This window comes from Lissotriton helveticus, chromosome 2_1, assembly GCF_964261635.1.
Source record: "Lissotriton helveticus chromosome 2_1, aLisHel1.1, whole genome shotgun sequence".
Taxonomy (NCBI): domain Eukaryota; kingdom Metazoa; phylum Chordata; class Amphibia; order Caudata; family Salamandridae; genus Lissotriton; species Lissotriton helveticus.
In genome coordinates, this window is record NC_136059.1 from 94,961,043 (window position 1) to 94,974,211 (window position 13,169).

General features: G+C 42.8%; 2 protein-coding genes across 3 annotated transcripts in view; both read left to right on the forward strand.

The window, feature by feature from the left end:
- ATP6V1B1 (ATPase H+ transporting V1 subunit B1) overlaps nt 1-13,169 on the forward strand; it is a 989,440-nt gene that overhangs the window by 572,161 nt on the left and 404,110 nt on the right. The gene's annotated exons all lie outside the window — the stretch shown is intronic.
- VAX2 (ventral anterior homeobox 2) overlaps nt 1-13,169 on the forward strand; it is a 425,549-nt gene that overhangs the window by 389,122 nt on the left and 23,258 nt on the right. The window lies entirely within an intron of this gene.

The following is a 13,169-nucleotide window of genomic DNA, read 5'->3' on the forward strand; positions in this document are numbered from 1 at the left end:
TTCAGCTGGGAGGACATCTCCAATTTTTAGATGAAAAGGGAGTTTCATTTGCTATACAAGCTGGCCTACTAGTTAGGTTATAAATTATAAAGGTGTTAAAAACTTACTCTACCCTGGAACATGTAGCTAAAAAGTTACAAAGACCCTGACTGCACTTGTTGTTATTGAGTTCTGGTAACTTATATACACTTGTTACTGTACGATAAAGTTCTTTACACAAATTCTTAGACTGTAAGAATTTTAAAGAAAGTATTTGCTCTTTTCTTCCATGATTATTTGTAGCCTAATATAGATTGAGCATAGTTCTTTTTATTCAGAAGATCATAGTTAGATCTCCACTTTCGTTCTGTTCTTCAACAAAGCTGTTTTTGGAGGCTGTGCTTTTCTGTGACCCACGGATCTGTCGGGGTTCAGATCAGATTTTAATGGTGCTAGTGATTCTACTGCTGCACTAATCCAGGAGGAATACGTGTGAGCTGCGGTAGATAGAAAGACTTTGGGAAAAACAAAATGATGCAAGGTAGAGAGAGAGAAAAATTAGAAGAAATAGAAAAACAGGTAAGGTAAAGAGTAGTGGAGAAGATAGACGGGAAGAGATACAGGTGAAGCGTAGAAAGCGAAATGTGGTGCAGAACAAATAGAGGAAGTTGAGAGACGTACGTGAACAGAAGAGAAGCGAGGTTTTTACAGCGGTAAAGAGTTGTTAGAGGAAGAGTTGGTGATGTGAAAAGCTCTATAAATAAAGAAAGACAGAGGTTGAGGTAGTTAAGGCGGAGAGGGTGAGTTGAAATGGAGAAGGAGGTCCACAAAGAGATATGTGTCTGTGTGAGCAAGAAAGAGAGTAGCCTGATAGAGAAAAAGAGGTACAGGTCGAGTAAGGGGTAAGCTATTTAGAGAGAGGTGAAGGAAATGGAACAGGGGTAGAACAAGAGAAAGGGAGGTGGAGAGGTGAGTTGGTAAACTGATGGTGAGGTAAATTGAGAGGTTAGATAGTGAAAGTAGTTTGGTAGAAAAAGTTGAGGTAGGGAGATGTGAGGTAGGGATCGACATGCAATAGAGAAGTGAGTGGTGAGTAGTGAGGCAGAGAAAGTGAAGGAAGATAGAGACATGAAAGAGATAGACAAGTGAGGTAAATATAGAGCTGAAGTTGTTTGAGAAGTGAAGTACATGGCGGAGATATACAGGGAGGTCAGGTGGAAAAAAAGAGCAGTGAGGTAAAGAGACATGAATGAAGTAGACAGTTGAGGTAAAGAAATGGGATGAAGTGTGATATAAATAGATGTAGGCACAAAGAGTGATCCAGAGAGCAAAAAGGTCATGTGAGAGAGGTAAAGGGAGATAAAGTCGAATGAGGCTGAGCGAGATTAGATAAAATATGAAGAGACTTTGAGAAGTAGTGCGAGAGAGATATAGTTTAAGAGACAATTTTCCGGTAGAAGAGATGAGGTGCAGTATTGATAGAGAAGTGGCACAAAGCTTATTTTTCAGTTTAATTGGCACCAACTGCCTGAGTGTGTGGTGGTTAGGGTGGGTAGCCAGGCATTTACACGAAAAGGGGCAGATTTATTATTTTTTAGTGCAACGCAAGGAAGCAACCCATGTTGCTGTGTTGCACTGTAGGAGAGAAAGCAGCACAGTGCAAAATGTAATAAATAGTAATGGCCAGTTGCTGCTCCTGCGCTAGCACCCAGACATGCCAGCTAGCACCCAGACAAGCTGGCTAGCACCCAGACAAGCGGACTAGTACCCAGACAAGCTGGCTAGCACCCAGACAAGCTGGCTAGCACCCAGACAAGCGGGCTAGCACCCAGACAAGCGGGCTTGCACCCAGACAAGCGGACTACCCAGACAAGCGGGCTAGCACCCAGACAAGCGGGCTAGCACCCAGACATGCGGCTAGCACCCAGACAAGCTGGCTAGCACCCAGACAACCGGACTAGCACCCAGACAAGCTGGCTAGCACCCAGACAAGCGGGCTAGCACCCAGACAAGCGGGCTAGCACCCAGACAAGCGGGCTAGCACCCAGACAAGCCGGCTAGCACCTAGACAAGCGGACTAGCACCCAGACAAGCTGGCTAGCACCCAGACAAGCGGACTAGCACAACTCTCAACCTTTTCACAGACACAGTGATGCAGAGGTGTGCGTGCTGTCTTGCACATAACTTGTACTGGAAACATCCCCTTCCACTTCAAACGTATATGCCAGACCAGCTTTAAACATTCCACACTGTGTAGTGCACAGTGCATCACACATACAATGTTAGGAATGTTTTGAGAAAGGAATATATTTCTTGTTAGCATCTGCTACAAGGAGGCATGGTCTTTTTATGCAAATGGACTTTGAGTCAAAAAATATCTGTGTATACATTACTCCGCGGCTCCGCCCAACTTTACACCAAAATAACGCCTTCTTGATGTAAAGTGCTGCAAAGCACTATTTGCGCTGAGAAAATGGTTCTTTTACAATGCAAAATCTTTTTTTGTGTTGTAAATAACTTGCATGAGTTCGAGCTGCTTTATGTGACTTTACCCCACAGACAGCCCTGAGTAAAGTTTCTGTTAACCATACTTACCTGTTAAATTAGAAAAAGAAACTCTTTTATGACTAAGTTATTACGGCAGGAATTTCTACTATCTATTTAATTTGGTAGTAGCCCTTTGGTAGATGGGGGCACTGGGCAATCGCCCACTAAAACGTCTTTGTATAGTTAAACGATGTTTTCGTTCTTATTCTGGCTCACTGCAGGGTGGTGCTGTTGCCTTTTCATTTACGGAGTGTACCAGAAATCCTTGTACCGGTCCTGCGGGATGCCAGAAATAGCCATTCCTCACACAGCTGCCACCTGGGCATCGGCCTGGGTCAAGCTGAGGGCATCGCCTGGCAGTGGAGGCCCCCACAGGCAGTGCGTGACTCCGCAGCAGCCAGCGGAGGCAAGTCAACTGTCGCAATCTATATTTAATGCCCCTCCTGCGCGTCGAGTAAGATGTAAAACTCCAGCAGGTGGCTGTGTTATAATAACACCAATTCAGAGCTCGCCAGCCGAGCGCCGCCGCCCAGCCGCTCGCCTGTTTATGAAAAACAAGGCCGCCGTGCCCGCTCACAGCCTGCACAAGCACGCCCATTAGCGGCGACTGCTGTTCGAAGCACGTGGGGATGACAGGAAAAACACAACACAACAGCCATGGTTTAACATCTATTTTCCAGTACCTCTCGCTCCCCCGCCCTTCTGTTATATTTCTGAACTCCCTGCTCCGCAGCAGTTTCTTTGTCACTCCGCCGCACTATAAATAAAAGCCAGGTTTTCCACGGCCTATTGTGACATTTCATGAGGATGTGGCGTAGCAACGCAGGGTGCTGCCTTTGGTACTGGTTCGAGTCTCGGCGTCGGCTCAACATCCTGTGATTGTGGGCAAATCACTTAATCACCCTGTGCCTTAAAATATGAATGGTGTCCTTGTCTAATGTAACTGGTGTACATGCAGTAATTTAAATGGGAAAAATAAGTGCAGGTACTCATTAAAATGAGCTAGAGGTTTAGTGAGTGGGCGGGGCTAAGGGCAAGACATGATATGATACTTAATGACTTCTATAATAGTTGCAGAACACACCAAAACACATGATAAATGTGTTTATATGAACTAAGCTGGTTAACTAATTGCATAAAATGAAAGAGAAATGCGATAATATGTTAACATTTCCTTTGCAATAGTTGCAACTTCTTAATGCCATACTGTTAATTGCTGTTGTTTGGCACAATACTATATATTTTTGAGCACGTGAGTAGGAAGAAATCCCCGTGTGTCCTGCAGCCAGCAGCAACCTCAACAAGCATTTGCAATGCAATGGGTCTCGCATTAGGAAAGTTTGAGCTATTGGTATTGTAAATGACACATTTATTGTTTGTGTTGGTTTTGAAAATAGCGAAATTAATAGCTTTGTCATTTACAATGCCAATACTTTTAACTTTCGCAAATGGGACACCTATAGCATTTGTAATGCAATATGTGTTGTATTTACGTGATTTAGATGTATTGATATTACAAATAACAATTGCTTTTATTTTTTTAACAATTAATACTTAAATGAAAGTTATTGTAATTTTTAATGGCAATAGCTTAAACTTTTGTAAATAACTTTTGTGAAGATTATGTTCAGTGTATTTTATTGTGACAAAAATCCAAGAACAGAAGTGAAATATTAACATCTTTTTGTGACATTTGTAATAAAGCTTGAAACATTGAGAGAACATATTTGAACCAGTGGTTGTTGAATGGTTGCACAGATTGATGCTGTTGCGGCGCTGAGTGATGTTGTGGTGGCAACGAGTGATGCTGTGACGTTCAGTGATGCTGTGGTAGCGCATAGTGATGTTGTGGTGCCCCAGAGTGATGCTGTGGTGGTGCTGAGTGATGCTGTGGTGATGCGATAGAGTGTAATTATGTGGCGTGTAACTATGTGGCACTGAGCGGTATTTGGAGCGTGTGTTGCATTGAATGCAGTGTAATTATGTGGCCTGTAATTATGTGGCACTGAGGAGTATTTGGAGTGTATGTTGCGTTGAGCGCAGTGTAAATATGTTGAATATACTTATGTGGCACTGTGTGGTATTTGGAGTGTATGTTGCATTGAGTGCAGTGTAATTATGTGGCCTGTAATTATGTGGCACTGAGTGGTATGGTGTGGAGTGTATATTGTATTCAGTAGAGTGTAATTGCGTGGCGTGTAAGTAGCACTGAGTGGTATTGTTTGGAGTGTATGTTGCATTGAGTGCATTGTAATTATGTAGCATATCATTATGTGGCACTGAGTGGTATTGTGTGGAGTGTGTGTTGCCTTCAGTAGAGTGTAATTATGTGCCGTGTAATTATGTGGCACTGGGTTGTTTTTGGAGTGTATGTTGCATTGAGTGCAGTGTAATTATGTGGCGTGTAACTATGTGGCACTGAGTGGTATTTGGAGTGTATGTTGCATTGAGGGCAGTGTAATTATGTGGCGTGTAACTATGTGGCACTGAGTTGTATTTGGAGTGTATATTGCATTGAGTGCAGTGTAATTATGTGGCGTGTAACTATGTGGTACTGAGTGGTATTTGGAGTGTATGTTGCATGGAGTGCAGTGTAATTATGTGGCACTGAGTGGTATTTGGAGTGTATGTTGCATTGAGTGTAGTGTAATTATGTGGCTTGTAATTATGTGGCACTGAGTGGTATTTGGAGTGTATGTTGCGTTGAGCGCAGTGTAATTATGTGGCGTGTAATTATGTGGCACTGAGTGGTATTTGGAGTGTATGTTGCATTGAGTGCAGTGTAATTATGTGGCACTGAGTGGTATTTGGAGTGTATGTTGCATTGAGTGCAGTCTTTGGGAGCATTTTTAAGAGCCCCTTACTATACTCTTGCTTCGATCTATAGTTTTTCACAGCACAAACTCCCCTGTGCTGCACCTGCAAGGATTTGCACAGGGAAAACTGTGGAAAGGGAGAAAAATGCTAAATTTTACCAGTCTTTTAGACCAGGGTCGGACTGACACAAAAATTAGACCTGGACACCAAAATAAAAGTGGCCCCCATCATTGAAGCAGATAACTAAAAAAAAAGTGGTTTTATCAGGAAAATCAACAGTAAAAACCGGCCTGCTTGGCCATAAAACCTGTCACAACTGGTAAGAAACCATCTCTCTTGATAATGTAAGGAGAAGCAATGGGTGAAAGAGCAGTGTAGAGCGGGTGGAGGAGAAAGACGCTGGCGACAGAGCCACATGGAGTAAATTGGGAGAGAGGTGCACATGAGCGATGGCTGAAAACCAAACTACACTCTTATGAATATAAAAAAATCTACGAGGCACAGAATAGCGGCAATTAAAGTGCACAAAAAGTGGGGATTAAATGGGAGTAACTGCAACAAAAAATAAATGAATTAATGTACGAGGCACAGAAAAGCGGTATTGAAATGTGCACAGAAACGTGGGGACAATGGACTATGCACAATAGTGTGGGACTTACATGGGAGTCACTGCAACAAAAATAAGCAGGAAGAGGGGGTTGCAAATGGTGTGCATTTTCGCGGCCGCTTTGATGTTCTCGGTGGCCGCCGTGGCTCACTGAGAACATCAAAGCGGTCGCAAAATTGATCGCACATCGTAAACGAAACCAACGCGTGCTTTTACAACGCATCAAAAACATCGCAAAGACCATCACACCGGCATTGTTTACAACGCATGGCGTTTCAACGCCAATGCAGTGTTTCCTTTTGCCAAGCCCAATACATCGCACACTACAAGAGTGCACGCCATTACAACGCATATGCCTTCTTTGGAATCGGTGATTGCAGGTGATTGTAAATAAACGAATCTTGTTTTTCTCTTCCCAAGTGCTTGCTCATGTTATCGTATTAATGCATCTCAAGCACATAAAGCTGTTATGCCATCACATCAGTTACGTCGCCAAAATGTCAGTGCGCGCACATAAAGTTCATGTCATCGTATTCATGTCACCATCACATCAATTACGTCACCACATGTCACCACAATGTCACACTCCCAGCTTCAGTGTCACTTGCCTGCACCACGTACAGCTGCCTGCCGCAGTGGGGTGAAACAGAATCGTCCCCTCTCCATGGGTAAAATATTTGTGTCAGTCAAGTGTTGCGTACCGGTGCTTTTTAGCGTTGCAATGTGAAGTAAGGGAATGTGTGGGGTTCCTTCCGGCTGGTGTCACCACGGTTGTGTGCCAATAGCATACTCAAAGTAGAAAGCGCTAAGCCTCTTGTAATGAGTAACACACCGCTAGCCCTTCTGTTTTGTATATCGGATCTACCCACAAACACAGGGCAGATCCACACATTACTGTGCGGATGCAAACCTGGGATTCTGCAAGTAATGACGTCACAGGGTCACTGAGTGAGGGACAGCCGGGCACATTTATGCTTAAGCATTTGAGCCTCGAAAGTGACTGAGACGAACAGGAATGGGGGCTCGGCTGGAGCGATCTGTTGAACCACCCCTGCACATAAGGTTTTCAATATTTTACAATTTCTATAGTACCGTTGCGTTGCCATATATAAGCCAGGACCCCGAGGCAGGTAATTATTCTGAGTGGTAAGGTCTGTTTTCCCCCTCTGAATGCAGCTGCTGCCAGTATTTCGGTTCTACAGAATCCTAGCACATAAAGCTGTTATCCCATCACATCAATTACGTTACCGCACGTCACCAGAATGTCAGTGCGCGCACATAAAGTTCATGTCATCGTAGTCATGTTAGGCCCATCACATCAATTACGTCACCACATGTCACCACAATGTCACTGCGCACAGTATCTCAGGGTACTGATTACGTTACCACATTACATAACCGAACGTCTTAGTCACCACAATGTCACTGAGCACAGCATCTCAGGGTACTGATTACGTCACCACATTACATAACCGAACGTCTTAGTCACCACAATGTCACTGAGCACAGCATCTCAGGGTACTGATTACGTCACCACATTACATAACCAAACGTCATAGTCACCACAATGTCACTGCACGCAGCATCTCAGGGTACTGATTACGTCACCACATTACATAACCAAACGTCATAGTCACCACAATGTCACTGCACGCAGCATCTCAGGGTACTGATTACGTCACCACATTACATAACCGAACGTCATAGTCACCACAATGGCACTGCACACAGCATCTCAGGGTACTGATTACGTCACCACATTACATAACCAAACGTCATAGTCACCACAATGTCACTGCACATTACATAACCAAACGTCATAGTCACCACAATGTCACTGCACGCAGCATCTCAGGGTACTGATTACGTCACCACATTACATAACCGAACGTCATAGTCACCACAATGTCACTGAGCACAGCATCTCAGGGTACTGATTACGTCACCACATTACATAACCGAACGTCATAGTCACCACAATGTCACTGCGCACAGTATCTCAGGGTACTGATTACGTCACCACATTACATAACCGAACGTCATAGTCACCACAATGTCACTGCACGCAGCATCTCAGGGTACTGATTACGTCACCACATTACATAACCAAACGTCATAGTCACCACAATGTCACTGCACGCAGCATCTCAGGGTACTGATTACGTCACCACATTACATAAGCAAACGTCATAGTCACCACAATGTCACTGCACGCAGCATCTCAGGGTACTGATTACGTCACCACATTACATAACCAAACGTCATAGTCACCACAATGTCACTGCACGCAGCATCTCAGGGTACTGATTACGTCACCACATTACATAACCAAACGTCATAGTCACCACAATGTCACTGCACGCAGCATCTCAGGGTACTGATTACGTCACCACATTACATAACCAAACGTCATAGTCACCACAATTTCACTGAGCACAGCATCTCAGGGTACTGATTACGTCACCACATTACATAACCGAACGTCATAGTCACCACAATGTCACTGCACACAGCATCTCAGGGTACTGATTACGTCACCACATTACATAACCGAACGTCATAGTCACCACAATGTCACTGCGCACAGTATCTCAGGGTACTGATTACGTCACCACATTACATAACCAAACGTCATAGTTGTAGCGTTACCCAGGCCCACTGTCTACTAAGTGAGTAGTCACAGTACACCCCAAGACTCAAAAGACTTCTTCGAAGATAAGCATCCTGAAAATGTCCAGGCCCTATACTAGATGGTAGGTATGTAGAGCATGTATATACATCCACACATGCTAAAAACATAGATACATCTATACATTTACTGGAAAAAAGCAACATTATAGTAATGTGTCTAAGTGAGCTAAGGTAAAAAAAGGAACACCCTCCCCTGAAATTCGCCAGTTATATTTTTGTGAACTAATTATAACTTGTGACCTCATTATGCACTGGTATTGATCTCAAATATTAAATCACTCCTAATAAGTTAAATGTCATGCTTGATGAACCAAACGTCATAGTCACCACAATGTCACTGCACACAGCTTCTCAGGGTACTGATTATGTCACCACATTACAGAACCAACCAAACGTCATAGTTGTAGCGTTAAAGGAGAGCCCAGCGTTAAGGTAGAGCACCCCAATGTCACACCTTTTCAAACCTGTGTGAACACGTCACCACAATGTCACTGTGCATCTCAAGCATGTCAGGTAAACGCGTTGGAATAGCATGCGATGTGGAAGACCATGCGATGTAACATAATGCGATGTAGAGACGTTCTATGTAAACTTTTCCGCGTAGTAAAATGTGCGTTGTAATGCAACCGCGATGTGCGGTCATCGTTGTAAAGGGTGTTCCCAGGACCGACCATTTGTATACAAGTTTCTTGTCAGGATTATCATTTCTGTAGACCTTCTTGTTGTGGGTTGTAAATAAATCCAAAAGAGAAGTATGTAAAAACCTTGGGTTTAATCTTGAGCAACGAGCCACCGCACCACTTTCAAGCACAGAGTGGCTCCAACTGTTATAACTTGGAATTGGAACATTAAAACGTAATGACAAGCTGGGATTCTGTTCAGAACAATACCAAGCATTGGTAGATACAACATTACCTCTTTTTTCCAAATAAAGTAAAATAAACAAAAGCAAAGAAAAATACAACCAAGAAAAATAACCAAACACTAGAGTAAAAGACAACAAGTTGAAGGTATAAAATATGCACATATGAGACAGCAAAAACAAGCATGTTCAGAAGAAACATTCAGCGTTCTAAACAGCAATGAATCATGAACATAATTTGGAGGTACACTCAGCGTAATTTCAAAGGAAGGTGGGTCACACGTGTTGATCTCCTAATAGGAGAAGCAGACCCCAAATGAGAGACACTCCCAGTAGAACTTCCAAAAGGAACACTCCTGAAAGGAACATCATTTGAGAGCGGCGTGTTGTTAGAACAATTTTTCACCTTAACTATTTTTCCGAGATTCCACCAATGTCCACCCTCCACCATGACTGCATTGCCACATACCTTCTCCACGCAAACAGGTTCACCAAAAGAGTCACCACCCTTTCTAACAACCCTATTGTTTTTGACACGCACCATGTCGCCAGGCAAAATATCCATTTTTTTTCACATAATTCTTGACATCATATCTGAGAGCCATTTTTTCTTGAGCATTCTTAACACGAGTTTCTAACGCAGGACTGTCAATATGACAAGAAATTTTCTTTTTAACAGTTCTCAAAAGCCAAGCAGGATACAAAGTAGAAGTGGGAATCCTACCCCTAAGAGATACAAATGGTGCAATGTTAGTGATGGAATGAGGTGTTGTGCGATAAAACCAAATCATTGATTTCACCGCATTCTCAACATCACAGTTGTTATTCTTGGCCCATTTTATGCACTCCACAACTACTCGATTCATTCTCTCAACAAGTCCATTCATTTGAGGATGTCCCACGGAGCTCCTCAAGTGCTTCACACCAGACTCAGATAGAAAAGTGTTCATCTCAGAGCTAACAAATTGCACACCATTGTCTGATACTATTGACTCTGGGAACCCCTCCCTCAGAAATATTTCTTTAAGAAAAAGAACAGCAGAACTGGCAGTGGGATTGGCACAAAATTTAACTTCAGGCCACTTACTATGAAAATCCATCAACACAAAAGCGAAACGTAAATTATTAGAAAGGAAATTAAAGGGGCCCACTAGATCTATGCCAACTTTCAACCATGGTTTAGAAGGAAAAGGGATGGGCTGTAAAGGAGGCGTTACAACCTTTAACCCTTTTTCTGCACTGGAACAGATACAACACTCTTTAACTCTTTCCTCAACATCACGATATATCGATGGCCACCAATAATGTAACCTCAAACGTTTCTTGGTCATGGTTACACCAAGATGCCCTTCATGTGCACGATCTATTAACCCCACACGAAGCTGGAAAGGAGGAACACATCTCTCATCCCTCATTACAATTCCATCTTCAATAGACAGATCACCAGAAACTTTCCAAAAAGGTTGAATGGCAAAAGGAACACTCTTTTCTCTAGGCCAACCATCAACTATGTACTCTTTAACCTTTACGAGGGTGGAGTCGGCACTCATGGCATCCAGCCATTCCTAATCACAACCAGACACATTCTCACACACATCTAAAGCCGCAATAAAACAATCTTCCCTATCTTCCTCCACATCTAGACACTCATCGTCTGCTAAAGGAAGTCTTGAAAGCAAATCAGCTGTTAAATTTTCCTTTCCAGGAATGTGTTTTACAACAAAATCATACTGAAGCAACTTAGTCGTGAGACGAGCAATACGAGGAGTAGCATATTTGAGCTTATCACCTTTCAAAATGTAAATTAAAGGCTTGTGATCTGTTTGAATTACAAACTTCCTTCCCCAAATGTAGCTACGAAACTTTTCGCCAGCCCATTAGCAAGCCAAAAGCTCTTTTTCTATCACCGAGAAATTTGTTTCAGGGTCCCTTAAAACTCTTGCAGCAAAGCTGATGGTAACATCCCTACCATCCACCCATTGAGTAAATACAGCACCCAAACCATAATTACTCGCATCAACGGTGACAGTACAACTCACATTAGGATCATAAGCTTTAAGACTTTTTGCATTGGTCATTTCCACTTTGACTAAATCAAAAGTCTGTTGACAGACATCATCCCACACAAATGTCACACTAGACCTAAGCATATTAGAAAGAGCTTTCATTTTACTTGCATAGTCGGGAATGAAACGAGCATGAAACGAGCATAAAACTCACAAAGGCCCAAAAATGAGCGCAGCTCATCCTTGTTCTTGGGGACAGGACAATCAACCACAGCCTTGACCAAACCCGGTCTGGGAGAAATTCCGATACCAGAAACTAGATGTCCTAAAAATTCAACCTCCTTTTTCCAAAATTCACATTTGTTTTTCTTCACAACGATGCCTTTCTCTTCAAACTTAGAAAGAACAGACTTAAGTATGAGATCATGTTGTTCCAAAAACTTACTGAAGATCAGCACATCATCCTGGAAGATGACTACACCCTTAACATCCTTAAGAACATTCTGCATAACTCTTTGAAAGACTGAGGCCGCCGAAGCAAGACCAAAAGGCATTCTACAGAACTGGAACGACCCAAAAGGAGAATTAAATGCAGTGTAATGTCTAGACTCAGCATACAATACAACCTGGTGATACGCAGAGGCCAGATCAATCTTAGAAAACCACTGCGCCTCTCTCAACTCCTCCAAAAGATCACCAATCTTAGGGAGTGGATGAGCATCCACCCAGATCTCTTTGTTAAGACATCTAAGATCACAACATAAACGAATCTCACAATTTTTCTTACGGGCTACCACTAATGGACTAAGCCACAGACTCGACTCAATGGGCTCAATTATGCCATTCATTTCCAACCTCTCGAGTTCTGCTTTAAGATCAGCTCTTAAACTAAAAGGTACTGATCTTACCTTGTGTTTTACAGGCACAGCATTGTCCTTAACCTTTATTCTATGCTTAAAACCAGAAATCTCTCCAAGAGAATCCAAAAAAACACTAGGGAATTCTTTCTCTAAACACAGTGGATCAGGGAAATCTTGAACCACAAGTACTTGTTCTTTTGCGCCGGGTCTCAACTCCATCCCAAACAAACCCTGATGGAACCAACCCAAAATATTCAAACCACGAACAGCAACGTAAATTTTCCCATGAATCCTTCTTCCCTTAAATTCCAAAATATCTTCAATGAACCCCTCTAAGTCTATTTTATGTCCTTCGTAGGACACAGGGGCCCTATCCAGAGGAAATAGCTTCCTATCTTCCCACGATTGCTTAAATAAGTCAAGAGTAATCATTGTTATCCTGGCACCAGAGTCCACCAGCAAATTAAGACACACATCTCCAACTAGAATGTCTACATAGGGATCTACGCACTCTGAGGGGTCACCAGTTACCACACCACCATCGGTAACAGTAACAATCATGTCCTTGAAATCTTTAACAATGCTAGACTCTAACACCTGCTCCGACACTTGACCTTCACCAATGACACAATTAACATTCTCAGGTTTACTGACATTCGCCTGACACACCTTGGCTAAGTGACCCAACTTGCCACATTTATAACATTTAGAATTTTTACCCGGGCAGAAACTATTCTCTTTCGAATGTGGAGGATAACCACACCTGTGACAAACGTTTTCCTTAAAAAAACTTCTCTCAT